The following is a 17,985-nucleotide window of genomic DNA, read 5'->3' as shown; positions in this document are numbered from 1 at the left end:
TTGAATGATTCTATTATTAATAATTTTTTCTAATATTTTAGATGTTGAGGGTAATAAAGAAATAGGTCTGTAATTGGATATTTGGTCTTTGTTGCCAGATTTGTGAATTGGAATGACTAGAGATTTTTTTAGGCATTTGGGAAAGATCCCCTCGGTGAGGCATCTTTGGAAAATGTATGTTAAGTGAGGGAGCAGTAAATGCTTATATTGCTTTAAACATTTATTTGAAATGCCATCCCAGCCAACTGCAGAGTCGTCTCTTAGGCTCATTATCATTCTTTCTACTTCCAATTCGTCCGTATTTAGTAGTACAAATGATTTTGTTTGATTTTGATCGTTATCTGAGCATGCTGGATCATGTTGCATTTGAGGCGAAGTGCTTTGGATTTTATTGGCTAAATCTTGTCCGATATTTACAAAATACTTGTTTACGTGATTAACAGATGATAGTTGCGATGGTAATATACTTAATAAATTTGAAGTTGACTCTCGTTGTGAGCTTGTATATGTTATGGTTTTTATACATTTCCAGAGTAATTTACTATTTGTTCCCGCCTTCTGCAGTTGTGCCTGGTCATAACTGTTTTTAACCTTTTTTAGAATGTCGTTGCAGAAATTTCGATATCTTTTATACGTTAACTGTATTGTTAAGTTATGTGGATTCGATTTGGCTTTTAAATGCAGTTTGTCTCTGTGTCTCATGCATCGCACAAGTCCTGGTGTTATCCATGGTTTTATGTTATAAAGGTTATTTTTAATACGTATCTTTGTTGTGTTGTTCAAAATTGCTTGTTGTGTCATTTTAATGAGGTATGACATGCTACTATTTACGTCAGTAGAATTATAAACTGGGCCAAAGTCAATGTTACGTAAGTCATTTTCTAGCTTGTTTTTATTTAATCTAGACGCAAAAAGTTGCTTACTCGTATTTTTATGTGTTTTACGAAAGAGGGTCAGAAGTGCAGCATTATGGTCGGTAACTGTAGAATTGGTAACGATTGTAAGAGCGGGGTAAACTGTTTTAAGCATGATATGGTCCAAACAAGAGCCGCTTTTGTGTGTTGGAAGCATGTGGGCGGGAAGCATTCCATGAAATGAACATAGATTCAAATAGTTTTGCGACATGGGGTCGCTATTCTCCGGTAGAATATTAATGTTTATGTCCCCTATTAGTGCAGTAGTTTTAAAAGATTTTAGGGATCCCAAATAGACATCGAGGGACTCGATAAAGCTATTTGTATTTCTAAAAGAAGGTGGTCTGTATAAGGCAATTATGGCAAGATCTGTGCCGATTTTAATTGTTAGACGACTACAGTCTGAGATATCAGGTTCTTCAACTGATATATTTAAGTTGGTCTTGATATATACTACTACTCCGTCGTTTTGGTTGCAATTTGTCTTACTGTGATACATACTATATGATGGCATATTCGGTAGATTATTCTGATTTGCTAACCAACATTCTGTCAAAATGATTATATCACTTTCGTGGCCAAGCCTATGTTGAAATACGTTGAAGTTATCGAATTTTTTATAAATACTGCGTATATTTTGGGTTAATATAGTCAGAGGATTAGGGTGGGCGAGAATATATTGTTTACAATCTTCTATATCGCATGTTATGCACTCCGACACAGAGAGGCTATCTAAATCAGCTAATACACTATTAGTCATAAATTTAGGAAAAAAACTAGGTTATTACTTATCTAAGAGAAAGTATAAAATAGAATGCAATAATATTACACTCGTAGTGACGCTCTTAGGCGCCTTCATAATCTATTGAATCAACAAACCTTTTTTCGGCAAGTTTTCTTGCTGGGCACTCAGCATCGCCAGTTCGGTGGTCACAGGGCTTTTTGTACTGCATACATGTTGCACATTTCGGGGGCTCGTCTTTGTTGGGGCACTCTTTTCTGTCGTGTCCTATAATGCCACAATGTCCGCATGTGTTGGATACTGCTCGGCAAGTTTTAGCGGCATGTCCGTAACCTTGGCAACGGAAACAGAGAGTGACTAAGGTAAAATCTCGAACTGGGCAAGAGGACCAGTTTACAAATACCCGGTTGTTTTTAATTAGGGCTTTCCGTATAATTGCAGGGACTTCTATAATGTAATTGCAGGTGTCGGCATCTTTTCTCCCAGATTTGTGGCTAAGTTTAGACGAGGCCAAAAATGTTTCTAGTGTCCAGTTGCTTTTATCGGATATATTTTGATGATAGAGGCATTTAAAAAATTCTGTCTCTTCCATGCTTGAGGGGACTCCGACAATTACGATTCTGGGCTTCCGTTTTTGCGCTTCGTCCACAATGAGACCAGAGGAGGTTAACTGCACAGATTTAAGCTTGGCGATGTCCTCCTTCGATTCGGTGCTTATTATTATACCACCATTCTTGATTTTTCTTAGACCTCGTACGTGCAAGTTGAGCTCTTCCGGCCGAATTATTTTCTGTACCAGTGTTTTCGTTTCCTCGCTAGATTTTAGTTTATCCGTAGGAAAAATTGTTACCGAGGTAATATTTGTGGGCTGGACATACCTTTTATCATTATTTTTGAGGGCATCGGCAAAGGTAACAGGTACTGGGGTGGATTTCGAGGATTCGTCAATGCTCTTTTTGAGTTCCTGGAATTGTTTTGAGAGTTCTCTTGTTTCTTTTTGGGCTTGATGGGCGTGGTAAGAGAGACGAGCGTTGCCTTTCAGGCCTTGGTATTCCACTGCCATAGCCGCGGCGTAGTGAGTAACTTGTCTACACATGTCCTGAATTTTGGTCCTTTGCTCAGCGTTTATCTTGCCGGTCGAGTTTGATGCTAGAGTGAGATCGTTTGTAGGGCATGCTCTATGTTTTTAATCCACCCATGGATATCCACGGTAGGAATCATCTTCGGGGGGCCAACATCTTGCTCCATTTCTTCTTCGATGGCAGGTTCAGCTGGTTGTGGTTTTGTTGGGCTTCGCGGCGTTAGTCCACTCCGATTGAAAGGGTTGTCGTCTCCCATTTTCATTTTAACATTCTTCTACATAAAAGAAAGAATCAAACGTTTGACCTAGTTAATATTGTGCACTCCGTTTAATTGTCTGTGTTCGCGATTTTTGTAAGTGACAATAAAATTAAAATTAAATATTAAACATTTGTCACGTCCGATCTCGTTGTCGGTTTGAAACAGACCATAAAAGTGTTTCTTTATGGAGGGGAGGTTCCAGTCGTGATGGATGTCTATATTTGTGATGTACCAGTCTGCATTAACTGCTCTTCTAATGAATTTATTTTGGAAAGTCTGGAGGGATTTCATGTTTCTCTTTGAGGTATGGGCAAAGACGACTGAAGCGTAAGTACTTGTGGTTTAGCATGGGGTGCAATCGACCTAAGATGAAAGCAGCCCTGTTTACGACTGTTTTGATGTGTTTAATGAAAGTCATGTGTGAGTCCAATGTGACTCCAAGGTACTTTGCAGAGTCACTCCATTCTATGGGTTTGCCTTGGAGCCTGATGTTTGGGTATTTTTGTTTGATGTAATTTAGTCCTCCCACCGTTTGTTTGCTGAAAATGACAGCAACACTTTTGTCTGGGTTCACCTCAATTCTCCATCGGTCAAACCAATCCCCTAGCATGACTGATGCCCGCTGGAGAAGGGAGGTGAGTAGGGCTGGGGATTTAGAACTAGAGTAAAAAGCTGTGTCATCAGCGAACATCGCGTAGTGGACGCCTTTGATTTTGGGGATGTCATTAACATAGAGAGAGAACAGTGTGGGCGACAGGACTGAGCCCTGCGGAACCCCCGCTTTTATAGGATGTGGAAGGGAGAGAGACTCGTGAGGGCTGTATGCTACAATATTTAAGATTGCAAACGGTACTTAATCGCGTATTATAATGTTTTTAACACTGCTCCGATCCGACGTTTCAAGGACGGCATTGTGGGTTGGTCTCGGAGGATCTTCTCTCTTCTAGCTGTACGAGTTTTTCGAACTACCCGAGCTTGGTCATGACTACACACTTGAACGTTTAGTGCACTAGGGATGTCACCTTGTCGACACACAACACTCACAGTATTCGGTTTTTCAACCTGCGATATTGTTTTCTTTTTGCATTTATTAATGACTGGGTTCCATGTGGATAAGATGATAAAAAATCTGTCTCTATTAAAATTGTTATACTTCTTAATTTCAATGGCTTCACGTATTTTCTACTATAGGAACCATGACCTGTAGAGCGACTTTTAGGGTCTTGAAGCTCAATCCAATGGTTTGGCCCTGACTCTAGTAAATGCTCAGTAACGGTAGATTTCTTGACCCTTTCTGCTACGGTACGTTTCATTTCACCAATGTAGGAACTACCACAATTGCAATCAATCTTATACCTAAACCCCAGACTGGTACGGGGAAACGTCCTTCGGGGACCTCAGGCTTCCTGAAATTTTGGATAAAGGGGTCTAGACCGTTTCTAATTTGTAATTTGTTTGTATTGTTTGTAATTTGTATTTATTTTGATAGTTGTATCATGAATTACAAAATTCCATATCTACTTTGTGAATAGCTACAAAGATTTTGACGAATTCTTGGGCCCTGCTACCTATATGATGGGATATGGGATCAATGTTTATTCGAGATCAATACATTTCGCTCCCTTCGGTGTTCGCCTCAATATAATTTCGGGCAAAGTTGAGTTTTTATAAAAGTGCACAAGTTTTTGGACCATATTTTCTATGAACTGATCATTTTTGTAGACTTCAATCACAGTTATTGGCGTAGAAGGATTCACGTAACAAACAAAAAACCTATTTTTCATATTCGTCACCTGTAGTTGTCCCTGTACCTGAAAGAAAATAATATTATAAAAACCAACCAAGAGCGTGTGGGGACGCTCAGTGTAGGGTTCCGTAGTTTCCCGTATTTTTCTCAAAAACTATTCAACCTATGAAATTCAAAACAATTGGCCTAGAAAGTTTACTTTTGTGATTTTTTAAATATTTTTTAAACTTATGGTATACAAGTTAGAGGGGGGGGGGGGCACATTTTTTTAAACTTTTAACATTAACAATATCAAAAAATCATTTTTGGAAACCCCTATTCATTTTTAAATTCCTATCCAACAATATATATAGGATTGGAAGGAAAAATCACTCCCCACATTACGGGGTACCCTAATAAAACATTTTTTCCACTTTTTATTTTACCACTTTGTCGGCGTGATTGATATTAAATATACATATTGGTACAAAATTTCAGCTTTCTAGTGCTAAAGGTCACTGAGATTATCCGCGGACGGACAGACATGGCGAAACTTTAAGGGTCCCTAGTCCGGCAAAACCTCCAATGTAGAAAGATTTTTTTTTTTAATATATATTGACGTGATATGATATTAAAATAAAGAAACATGTCATTTCTTTTTTTTTAAATATTTGTGGAAAATATGATTTTGGCGCAAATTATAAATAAATTTATATCAATAATCTAATCAAACTAACTTTATTTTGTTAAATTCAGTACTATCGTTATTAATTGGGTAGTTTTTTTTTTTTAATATTCAAACTACACATGAGCTTAATTAGTGCCTTAATAAGTTTGACATGAATTACAAAATTCCATATCTACTTTGTGAATAGCTACAAAGATTTTGACGAATTCTTGGGCCCTGCTTTTCATGACATACCTATATGGGATCAATGTTTATTCGAGATCAATGCATTTCGCTCCCTTCGGTGTTCGCCTCAATATAATTTCGGGCAAAGTTGAGTTTTTATAAAAGTGCACAAGTTTTTGGACCATATTTTCTATGAACTGATCATTTTTGTAGACTTCAATCACAGTTATTGGCGTAGAAGGATTCACGTAACAAACAAAATAACTATTTTTCATATTCGTCACCTGTAGTTGTCCCTGTACCTGAAAGAAAATAATATTATAAAAACCAGCCAAGAGCGTGTGGGGACGCTCAGTGTAGGGTTCCGTAGTTTCCCGTATTTTTCTCAAAAACTATTCAACCTATAAAATTCAAAACAATTGTCCTAGAAAGTCTACTTTTGTGATTTTTACATATTTTTTATTAAACTTATGGTATACAAGTTAGAGGGGGGGGGGGCACATTTTTTTAAACATTTAACATTAACAATATCAAAAAATCATTTTTGGAAACCCCTATTCATTTTTAAATTCCTATCCAACAATATATATGATTGGAAGGAAATATCACTCCCCACATTACGGGGTACCCTAATAAAACATTTTTTCCACTTTTTATTTTACCACTTTGTCGGCGTGATCGATATTAAATATACATATTAGTAAAAGCTGAAATTTGTTCAGCTTTCTAGTGCTAAAGGTCACTGAGATTATCCGCGGACGGACGGACAGACATGGCGAAACTGTAAGGGTTCCTAGTCCGGTAAAATCTCCAATGTAGAAAGATTTTTTTTTTTCAAAATATATATTGACGTGATATGATATTAAAATAAAGAAACATGTCATTTCTTTTTATAAAAAATATTTGTGGAAAATATGATTTTGTCCACTTCCAAGCAGCGCTTAAATATATTCCTTGACATTAGTAAATTTATATCATATAATCTAATCAAACTAACTTTATTTTGTTAAATTCTTGTAGTACTATCGCAAATTATAAATACAACCTTAATCAGCCGTATTAATTGGGAGAGTTTTTTTTTAATATTAAAACTACACATGGGCTTAATTAGTGCCTTAATAAGTTTGACATTACGCCCTGTACCTCGACGAGAAGCATTTAGGTACGCACACGCCGCAAACGCAGCGGTGACATCACACAACGACACGGGACGAGTTGATCGCGGACATTGCGGACGATTGTTTACTCTGATGTACCGCCAGACCGCCGCGCTTGGTGACCATAATTTCGGAAAATTAAAGGTAAAAAATTGAGACAATTTTTATTGTTATGGGTTCAGTTTCAGAGGTCATTATGATCACCTCCTAAAATATTGCCGGTTATAAAATTACAACCTGTAGGTGTTTTTTTTATAACCGGTTTACTAAGTATTTAAAAATAGATAACTTTGATTAGATTCTTGGGGTTCAAAATTTAAGTAGTCCCGGCATTGCGAAGGTGCATGCTTTTGCAGTTGACCGATCTTATTTAATTACAACTCGCATTCTGAACTCAGCAAAACTTAATCTCACTAGTTTACACCAGATAAAACTTGTTCTATAAACTCGACAGGAGGTACACGAATTCGTTCTACGGAAACTTTGGTGGGCGCTGTTAATTTCATTGTTTCACTGTGTATTGTGGCGATGAGTTGTGATGTAGTTATGGAAATTAGTAGATTTGTGATTGCGGTTTGCAAATGCAGCAATTTACTATTTGGTCGAACTAAATAAATTAAACTTATGCTTACAGAAAACGATGAATCCAGTTGTACTTAATGCTATTTATATATGGAATACATTTTTAGGTCGAGAGAAACTCATTTCCACTAGGTACTGGAACTGGAGATACGGGAATGTTGGGTATGACACATGACAATAAGGTCGTGTATACATACATTTGAATTTGGGTCTGTAAAGGTATTTGTGAACTCGACTGTATCTACATATTTACCTAAATTTGAATTTTATTTTTAATAGCTTCACGGATAAGACGATACAGATGACAGCCCACTAACCCTGAGGGTTGGTGCCACTTGCGAGTGGAGCGGCCGCTCTAGCGCCACTTGGTAAGGGGGCGCCAAAATACAAAGTTACGTTATCCAAATGCAAAATTATGAGTTTATCCGATATTCCATAGCCCATAGCGGAGTTCCTCATAAAGCCAAAGGCGCAAAACGTCTCAGAGAGGCGCAATTTTGTGAGTCACAGATGATGAGCGAACTTCAAAGGACTCAGATCCCGAAGGGCACTTAGTGGCAAAATACCTAAATAGGGCATCCCGATGGTGACGATCGAGTTCGCAGTTAATGTCTTAATTATAATAGTGATGGCGAAATATTAGCGCTGTGAAGGAACATAGTCGCTGTGAAGTCAAAATACCCTAAAATATGCCAAAGACCGCAGCTCTGCAGTTGATCAAAGCTTGAAAGCTCGCTGCTTCCCCGCTAGCGGGTTGTCTCAATAAATTGCGTCAATAGGAAAAAAAATCACGCTCGCTTCGCTCGCGCTCACTATTTATATCAGTTCTCTTTAGTTACTTAGGAAAAAATCCGCGCTCGCTTTTTCATTTCAAGTCTGCTTTCCTGACTTGGCCACTATAGTACTCCATTTTGTTCGTTATTTTATGTACATGATATCCACGTTCAGCCCCACAACCATACTAGAGTGCGACTGCGAAATATCAACCCTTGCCCCTTTCGTACTCTGTATGATGAAATCCATAAATTCTGTAGGTATTGCGTTAATCTTCAAATTACGGTAATACTATGAAAAAAATTTCGCGCTCGCTGCGCTCGCGTTTTTTTTATCTACATCGTAAAACTTCTTCCCAAGGGCGCCGAAACTCAAACTCGCTCTACTCTGATCGAGTGCACGGGCCGGCGCTGGGTGCAAGTGCTGTCAACTGTCAAATTCCGTATAAAATGGTGGGTTAACCCTCGGCTTAACCTTTCATTTTCATTGGTGCAAGTGGCCCTTAGTCAACCTACCCCATCTCCGGGTTAAGTTGGCCATGAGCACGGGGAAGGTTGACCTAGGCGGTAATTAATCTTATACTATTAAACGAGCAATTCTTGTTTATTTATTTATTTATTTATATACAGAGTGGGGCCTGTAACAAAGGCGAAGAATTGAACTCTAGACTATTCTCCTTATACTGATCAACATTTGTTCGGCGACTTTTAAAAATAACTTGTATTTTGATTTTTATCACCCTTGAAAGTTTTTTCTAAGAGGTAATGTATTGCGAATTCTGTTAAGTCTAAAGTGTGACAGACAACGTCAATGACAACAATAATGGCGTACATTGCAGCCAATATTTATTTTGTATGAAAAATTAAAAATTTAAAGACTTCATAATTTTTAAAAGTCACTGAACAAATGTTGATCAGTATAAGGAGAATAGCCTACAGTTCAATTCTTCGGCTTTGTTACAGGCCCCACTCTGTATACCGACGATCTCGGAAACCGCTCTGACGATTTCGCTGAAATTTGTTATGTGGGGGTTTTCGAGGGTGAAAAAGCGATTTAGATCCCGGAAAACGCGAATTTTCGAGTTTTCATGAGTTTTTCTTCCGCGTTTGTAAACGTAAAATATGGTCCTTAATTTCGCCGCGCGCGCATCGATTCCGCTTAGCTCAGTCGTACGAGGTCGGTCTAATGTACGCAGATAGATCGTAGGTGTCAAGGGTTTCGAATCCCGGCCAGAAATTAAGTTTTTGTTTTTTGTCTTTTTTTTGTTTTTGTATTTATAAGAGTTTTTTTTTATGTAAAGACGTGATATATTATTGGGTTGGTAAGAAAGTAATGAGCGATCGATTGAATTCCACATAAAATTTTTGAGAGAGTTCTAGAATCTTCTATGATCGAAAGTATATAAAGGGCGAGTCGCACAGTTTCTCGTCAGTCATTCACTAGCTGTCGCCGAGCTAATATAAGGAATAAAATGGACGAATTAAAAGTGCATGTAAGGCATTGCTTACTATATGAATTTCAGTCTGGCCATTCAGCCGCCGAAGCAGTGCGTAATATATGTCAGCGTGTTGCTCCTGAAGTTGTGTCTGAGGCCACGGCGAAACGATGGTTCCAGCGGTTTCGTAGTGGCGACTTTTCATTATCAGATCAACCTAAGTCTGGTCGACCGGTGAAGATTGATGTAGCCAAATTAAAAACCTTAATTGAAGGAGATCCGAGGCTAACGAGTAGTACTCTTGCTACCGAGTTAGGCTGCTCTCATGTCACCATAGAAACACATTTACACGAGTTGGGAAAAAACTACAAATACAGTGTTTGGATACCGCACGAACTTGATAGAGATCAACTAAACCGCCGTGCCGATATCTGCATACAACTTCTGTCTTTTCGCCGCACATTCAACTGGTTGGACCATCTTATCACTGGAGATGAAAAATGGGTCTTATATATAAATCACACACGCAAACGTCAGTGGCTAGCTCCAAACGAAAAAGGAATAGAGGCACCAAAAACAGAGCCTCACCCGAAAAAGTTATGCTGTCCGTTTGGTGGGATATTCATGGTATTATTCACTGGGTACTCCTACCAAGTGGAATGACTGTTACCGCATCAGTATACTGTAATCAGCTTGAAAATTTAAACCAAAAAATCTGTCAGAATCGTCCACAGCATGCTAAAGTTTTTTTCTTACACGACAATGCTCGCCCACACATTGCAAAAGTGACTCGGCTAAAGCTATTGGAGCTAGGTTGGAAAGTGATACCTCATCCACCGTACTCTCCAGACTTAGCACCTACGGATTACGCATTGTTCAGATCGCTAAGCAATGCCTTGAATGAAAAAAAGTTCGATGATCAAGCCCATCTACGACAGTACATAGCTGAGTTTTTTGAATCTAAACCTAAGAACTTCTTCGCCGATGCTATTCATTCTTTACCAGAACGATGGAGACAAGTAGTAGATAACGAAGGCCGTTATATTTTTGATAAATGATTAAAATAATAAATTAAATAAAAATTACAATATTGGTTATGATTCGCTCATTACTTTCTTACCAACCCAATAAAATAGAATCGAGCGAAGCTCGGTCGCCCAGATATTGTAAATAAAGGAAATTAATAATTTCCAGTAAAACAATAAAATGCACCTAATGTTAGTAACTTTCATTGAATTACAAGACACACAAAGTTCAATGAATTCAATTATTGGTTATACAAAACGAATGTAATTGCTTTTTCTTAAATTAAAAAAATCAGCAATTGTTTTCCTCTTGTTGCAACGATACTAAATTTGTAACATGAACTTAAATTATTCTTATATATGTATAATTATCTAAATTATTCTTATATATTATCAATTATCATATCTTATATAAATTATCTATTGCAATGGTTGCAATGGTTGTGTCCCTATTTCAGAAGACATGTAGGTAGGTAATACATATGTATCTTATTCGACAGCAAAACTCATAAAATTACATGGCGAAAAAGTGAAACTTCATGGAGCGTGAAAAGCTTTGAGATTTTATTCACAAGTCCCGATATGTGTCCCACCTCGGCACCTTCGCATATTTATGAGGAAGCTGTGTTTGCTGTGTTGAAATATACACGCGATTGTCGAGTCGCATGAAGAGAAGCGTTTTACTACAATGGACATTTTCTTAACGTACCCTTTAGACGACCAAAAATATCTTGAGTTATATACCATTATTAAGAAGGAGACACTTGCCGATTTCTTGCTTCTTAGGTAGGTATATTTCATTTCAAACGGACAATCATATGAAATGAAACCCTAAGTGCGTTTTCACATTATCCGATCCGATATTGGATGTCGGACCGATATCCCATACAATGCAGGCGCCGTCTTGGATGTTTTCTATTGAAATCCTTCCGACATCCGATATCGGATCGGATAATGTGAAAACGGACTATTAATGTAACATGTACTGTCAACCGAGTCACATAGGTATTCGTAATATACGACTTTGTGATAAGTAAAAACCTATTGGATAGAAGTAAACGTGTTACTGCAAATGTAAACATATTCACGGCACATTCACAGGATATCTTATTCTGTAACATGCAATGTAAACCTATTATGTCACAATTTGTGATAATGTTTCTATGGAAGACAGATTGTAAACTGAACTTTGGTTCGATAAGTGAAAAGATGAATCTGTCATGTGTGTTGGAAGCATATTTTCGTCATGCAGTGTGTAAAATTATTTAAATGTAAAGGTATTTTTGTAACACTCAACTGTAAAGGTATTTTTGACCTCGACTGTACATGAATTATCGATGTCTCAAACAAAGTGCCTACAAACACACATAACGTTGAACAAAGCGACGTTGAAACTTAGCGAGAACACTAGAACTTTCAAGCTTGAACCAGTTCTGTAGATATGCTCGAGATTTTCATCAAAATTAAATTAAAGAAATCAAGCAGCTAAGTTACAGGCGACGGTCTGATTGCAAGTTATGATAACGTCATTTCTCTCACCACTAACTTCGTCTTGGTTTCCTATGACCTAGTTTTGGTAGAGGGTGAGAGGTGTATGCCGACTGTTTTGCCGATTTTATGAACATCAAATGCTGAAGTATAAAGAAGGAGAATTAATTTTTTAACTGTTCAGTTTCACTATTTCTGCATTTTTGTTTTAAATTGACTTCAAAAATTATAGTTACAATTCGTTTAATTTGTTTCAGCGTTTATTTAATACTTAAAATAAATATTGGACACTTAACCGTTAACGGCGTGAACCCTTTATTGCATTGCCAGTAATAAGTCGAGTAACTAAATAAGTAAAAGTACCAGTGCTTGACAGTGTCCCAGTAGATGCCACTTTCAAATATAAGTCATTGGCAATAAATGTGACAGAAGAACGTCATCTATTGGGCATTAGCGTGTCGAGCACTGGTAATTTTTCCTTAATAGTTCATAAAATGTCGCGCTTGGCTAAAGTACGAAACGAATATGTAAGAGGTTCTTTTAAAGTTGCGCCGATAGCCGAGAAGGTCAAGGAGGAACGACTGAGATAGTATGGACACGTCATGAGGCGAGACGATAGCTATTCCGTAAAAACTGTGCTGAACATTGATAGCACGCAGCGATCGAGAGGTAGAGGCAGTTACTAGATATCTTCAACTTGGTGGTACACTGTCGAAAGGGACCTAAAAACCCACAATACCCCGCCGTTGACAACCCGGGACAGACCGGCCTGGCGCAAACGCACAAGAAGGCCCGACCACAAAATGAAGTTGGGATTAAGGTTAGGAAGAAGAAGAAGAAGAGTTCTTAAAATGTACTTACGATCTTCACTGCTCGGCTTACTTTCAGACCACGCGGCTTCTAACACTTCATAAAAACTAGAACTACGGTAATACTTAAACATGAAAATATAGAAATTACATTACATTTCGACAACCATTCAGATATTCCTGTTGTCCAATATTTAACTTCTCCTTGATATTCCCTTAACTTATCTAAGTCAGAATATACCGAACAGTTAGCGTGGTAACTCTGGCAATAAAGTAGATATTACTGCTTCTACATTAAACTAACCTAATTGGCAGTCAACCTTCGTCTCGCAGATAACATCGCATTGATATCCCGAGCCAGCTCCGGACAACCGAAGATTTCCGATGAACGACGAAGTATATAATGGTGTTACTAGATATACTTAATTTATTGAAAAAAAAAATAACCTTTAAAACCATAGGTATACGTAAATAATAATTAAATCTTGCCGATTTTTAGGGTTCCGTAGTCAACTAGGAACCCTTATAGTTTCGCCATGTCTGTCTGTCCGTCCGTCCGTCCGTCCGCGGATAATCTCAGTAACCGTTAGCACTAGAAAGCTGAAATTTGGTACCAATATGTATATCAATCACGCCAACAAAGTGCAAAAATAAAAAATGGAAAAATGTGTTTTATTAGGGTACCCCCCCTACATGTAAAGTGGGGGCTGATATTTTTTAACATTCCAACCCCAACGTGTGATATATTGTTGGATAGGTTTTTAAAAATGAATAAGGGTTTACTAAGATCGTTTTTTGATAATATTAATATTCTCGGAAATAATCGCTCCTAAAGGAAAAAAAAGTGCGTCCCCCCCCTCTAACTTTTGAACCATATGTTTAAAAATATGAAAAAAATCACAAAAGTAGAACTTCATAAAGACTTTCTAGGAAAATTGTTTTGAACTTGATAGGTTCAGTAGTTTTTGAGAAAAATACGGAAAACTACGGAACCCTACACTGAGCGTGGCCCGACACGCTCTTGGCCGGTTTTTTTTTGTGAAAACTCTTGTCTCAAAACTTATGTTCACACTAGTTAAGTATAACGTTTTAAAACCAGGTTTCACAAAGAACTACGAAATCTAAGTATGTTTTTTACGCACAACAATATTCTGGATCAGTTAGTAGACAAGTTAAATTTCCTTGGAGCACGTGTTTTTTGTACCTTTACGTTTGCGGAACTTCATGAATCGTAATCTAAAATAGATACGATACATTGCTCGCTTTTTCATTGGCGTATGGTATCTATTTAAAATAAACTAAGAAAAAATATTTAATAAAATAATTTGATTTTAAAATGTTGCTATTGCTTTGTACTGCTACATGCTTAAATGTCGCAATCGCAATGACGTTTTGATCATTGCTTAAATTCATCAACCGTTTATTAAGTGGTTATTAATTTAAGTTTACTATTTGCTTCACAATGTACGAGCGTTTTGCACCGACAAAATCAAATCAAATGATATGTTGTTATCGAAGTAAGGTGAGAAGCGTAGGTCGCTCGTTAAAATTAATGGTTCAAAAGGATCTGTTGTCATACACCCGGAACAAGCAAGAGGATGCTTTTACAGCATGTGACAAATTAACTTATTTTGGATTTTATTTATGAAAACAAAAAAAAATACAGCTTGTTAGCAGTTATGCGCTGGAAATTGGTAAACTTCAATTAAGTAAGAGGCTTTTTCTTTTAACGCGAAATGAATATATCGATACCTTTGGGTTCAATTGGCGTAAAAGCCAAAACGCGACTTTACAGGAGAGCGAAACAATTTTAACCAAATCCCACAGCGACTTTACACACCCACGGAAGATAGCGAAAAACCATTTTTGAAATCGTGTATGTCGTTTAACTTTTAGACTATAAACTGTACAGAAAAATGTTGTATGGGAAAAATGTAAAAATATTATGTGACAATGGTTTTCTGACTCTGGGAAAACTAATTAACAAAATATTTAACATCGATTTTAACACTAAATCAGTATTAGAAGTTAAGTAGGCTAAATCATATTTATACAAATATATGTAACTTTTGGATGAAAAGTTTTACAAGTATTAGAAAGGTACAGGCACACTATCATGCATTTAGGGGTTAAGTCCTTCTCCGCATTATTTTTGATGGTGATGCGTTTTTACGGCTTGTTAGTTTGTTAACTTCATAGTTCACACTTTACATATTTTAAACTCACTTCAGGTTGCGTCAAACGTCAAATTGAACCAAAAGCGTTTTTAATGAACCTGTAAATTGGTTGAAAACAGTCCACATTTTGTAATAACACTTTTAGGCGGCGGAAGGGATCGTCTGTGATTTCAAGCACTTCCTTTTCAGTTATTTCTGTGGCTAGAATTAGACGAGCCAGGGAATATGTTGGACACGAAAAGGTCATATGTTGTACGTCACCAATGTTACCGCAGTTGGTGCATTCATCATCACCAACGATTCCGAGTCTGGCTAGGTGCGCACTTGCGCAGGTGTCTTAGTGTAACCAAAACGATGGCGATTTTATTGTAGTCATTAATTCATGACTTGTTGTACCATGGCTTGACTGGTAAGTCTGTTTGGATACTTCTATACCATTTGCCTTTAACTTACTGGTCCTTTTTCCAAAATTCCTTCCATGAACTTCTTATTTCATAGTTAATTGTCGAATTACAATCAGTTCTTGGTATATTTAATGGGCTAATTCCTTCATGTGCAGCCTACGTACACTAACGTACACGAAAAACCATACCAAACTGTGCTCAAAATAAATAGGGTAAATCAATAATGTAAGAGGGAAAGGAATTTTTAATCACCCTGTATAACAAGTGCGGCTCTTGGTACAAACACCATATTTTTTAAAATATGAACTAATTTATATTCTACATCATACATAATTTTCATCGACCTAGCTCTGATGGAACATTACGAAAATATGTACCTAATATGAATTAGCTCTTTGGTGCATACTATTCTCTAACGAACTCCTACTGAGGAGCCCTGCATTGTACCTACCGGGTGGTACCTATAAAAAGGCAAAAATTAAATTGTAGACTATAAACTGAATGACTTCTTAAACTGACCAACATATGTTTAGCGTTTTTTGTTTTACAAAACAAATATACAGGGCCACGCGTCATCTATGCCACATAGAGGGAAAGTACCTAAAATATCATAGATAGGATATTTTGCTAAAAGAAGGCTTGATGCTATTTTTGAAACTTACTTAGTTTCAACTGCATTAATAGATTTTTAATTAATTACATGGTTAAACCGGGAATCGAACCCGCTACACGAGAAAAAAGATACCCTGTACCTTTGTCACATCAATCGAAAGGCTTCATCATAAGGATTATGTTTTCTAAATAACATAGTATCAGAAATAATAAAAGGGAGACCCTGACTTTTAACATTTTAAAGCCTGAAACAGTGTCGCTACAAACCGTTTTCATATGGCAATAATGTACGTACGACATATACAGAGTGGGGCCTGTAACAAAGGCGAAGAATTGAACTGTAGGCTATTCTCCTTATACTGATCAACATTTGTTCAGTGACTTTTAAAAATTATGAAGTCTTTAAATTTTTAATTTTTCATAAAAATAAATATTAGCTTCAATGTACGCCATTATTGTTGTCATTGACGTTGTCTGTCACACTTTAGACTTAACAGAATTCGCAATACATTACCTCTTAGAAAAAACTTTCAAGGGTGATAAAAATCAAAATACAAGTTATTTTTAAAAGTCGCCGAACAAATGTTGATCAGTATAAGGAGAATAGCCTAGAGTTCAATTCTTCGCCTTTGTTACAGGCCCCACCCTGTATAATGGGGACAGCGTGTACCGGTTTCGCGTTAATATTTGTATAAAATTAAAACATGGTTTCAGAGAATCAAAATGTTATAAGCTAGGTTTTAAGACTTGCTACTTCTTTCCACACAGCCTAAAATCCATGAATCTTGTACCTTTATCGAAGTCGTCGATGTATTTTCTTTTTACGTGGGCCTTGTTTTGTACTGGTGCAATGATGAAACGGCCTCCTTATTTCTTTAAATATTTTTCACGGCAGAGCTACAGACCATACCGTAAATAAGAACACGCAATATATTAAGCTAAAACAAAACCAACTAATCAATACAACTTAAGTATAATTATTTTCACTTTTTTAAATATTATTTTGGGCATATTTGCGATGAAACCATTGAATTAGAATTAAATTAGTTCAGCTGAAAATCCGCAACGCGGCGAGGGTCAAATAAAAACTTGTCAGGCTATAAAGTACATACATCGCATACGCATAGGTACTCGTAGCCGTGCAATTAAGGCCTTGCACTTATCTATACAATTTTAAAAAAAAAAAACATCTTTGAATCTAGTTTTACTTAGTTTTAAAAATAACATCAATTATTTCAAACACATAGAAAAGGGTATATATTAGTAGTTTTTTTACTTTTATTATTTTAATGAACGCGTTTCAAAGAACACACTCACACTCACACCTCCTATGAAGTAGGTATGGAGCGGTGCCTGCTTATTAGTAGAGGTGAGACGTACTAGGTAAAACGCGGACTAAGTCTTGCGAGTACGCGTCCACAAAAAGACTAGATCCAAAGACTAGGTCCACGAGTATCTACGAGTACCTAACTTAATTGAGTCATAGCGTAAACAAAATGATTCCCGTGGCGTAAACGCGATCCGTGAGTACTGCGTACTACCGCCGTAGGTACCATACTAGTTAAATATCGACTAGAATACTTCCCTTCATACTTTATACAGGCTTAGGACTGTCAGCTATTCCTATATTTTTTTTCTATTATAAACTGTACCCACATGAATAATTTTATTAAAGTAATGAAATAGCTGGCGTATTTAGAAGTTTTCAATCGATTTTATGTACATACTTTTTTATATACATGATGCTTTTTTTGTGTTTCTTTTTTTTTTTTTTTTTTTTTTTTTTGTTTTTCTTTTTGTTTTTTTACATTTTATTCATATTTACATTATTTACATATTTGAGGACAAGGCTTTTAACCGTCTGTTTTGTTTTAAGAACAACAGCTGTTGTAATTTACGGACACCTAGGCGAGTCCGTCTTTCATTAATGATGCTGCCTGCGGCAG

This window comes from Leguminivora glycinivorella, chromosome Z (assembly GCF_023078275.1).
Source record: "Leguminivora glycinivorella isolate SPB_JAAS2020 chromosome Z, LegGlyc_1.1, whole genome shotgun sequence".
NCBI lineage: Eukaryota > Metazoa > Arthropoda > Insecta > Lepidoptera > Tortricidae > Leguminivora > Leguminivora glycinivorella.
This window is presented reverse-complemented; position numbering follows the sequence as displayed.